Below are 916 nucleotides of genomic sequence, written 5' to 3' on the forward strand. Positions count from 1 at the left end.
AGTTGGTTTCCTCTGTCACTGAAGCAAGCAAGCCTCATGCTAGTTTCAAGCTGCCTGGCTGCCGGCTGCCATCTTGGCTGGCAGTTAATTTGCATATTGCCCTGATTAGCCAATGGGAAGGGTAGCGGTCGTGCGCGAATTACCATGTTTCTCTTTTATTAGATAGGATATATAATTATTACAACCTCTTTAATGAAGGCTTCTCGGACCTCTCCTGAGAACTAAACTCCCACCAGCCCAATGCAACCCACTTGCACTGTCTCAATGGGTGAATTAGGTGCTCCTAGGCTGGTCAGTACACTTCCAGATTCAGTGGTTTTACATGTTTGCCGCAGCATCCCAGTACTTAGCACAGTGCCTGGAAAATCATGAATGCTCAAACCATATTTACTGAGTGATCGTTCTATGATGTATTGTAGCCATTTATGTATATTGTAAGTTCCTAGGCTGGGTCTTACTTAGCTTTGTATTCTTTCAACAGAGTCTTAAGTAAGATAGGCATTGGAACATACAAATAAGTGAACTAAGTAAATGTTAATTAAACATGCCTTTGAGTGCTGAATAACTATATTAAGTCTTTATGATTTTATTAAAATATCAGTGCTATAATTAAGTGAAAACAAAGTTTGTATTTCCATAACTACAGATGTCCCTCTGTATGCATGGGGAATTGGCTCCAGTATCCACAGATGCTTAAGTCCCTTATATAAAACTAGAGGCCCGGTGCACAAAAATTTGTGCACTTGGGGGGCAGAGGGGTCCCTCAGCCCGGCCTGTGCCCTCTCGCAGTCTGGGACCCCTCAAGAGATAATGCCCTGCTGGCTTAGGCCTGCTCCCGGGTGGCGGAGGGCAGGCCCAATCCCTAGGTGCAGTCCCTGGTCGGGCTCAGAGCAGGGCCGATTGGGGGGTTGGGGTA

Source organism: Myotis davidii, unplaced genomic scaffold (genome assembly GCF_000327345.1).
Source record: "Myotis davidii unplaced genomic scaffold, ASM32734v1 scaffold373, whole genome shotgun sequence".
NCBI lineage: Eukaryota > Metazoa > Chordata > Mammalia > Chiroptera > Vespertilionidae > Myotis > Myotis davidii.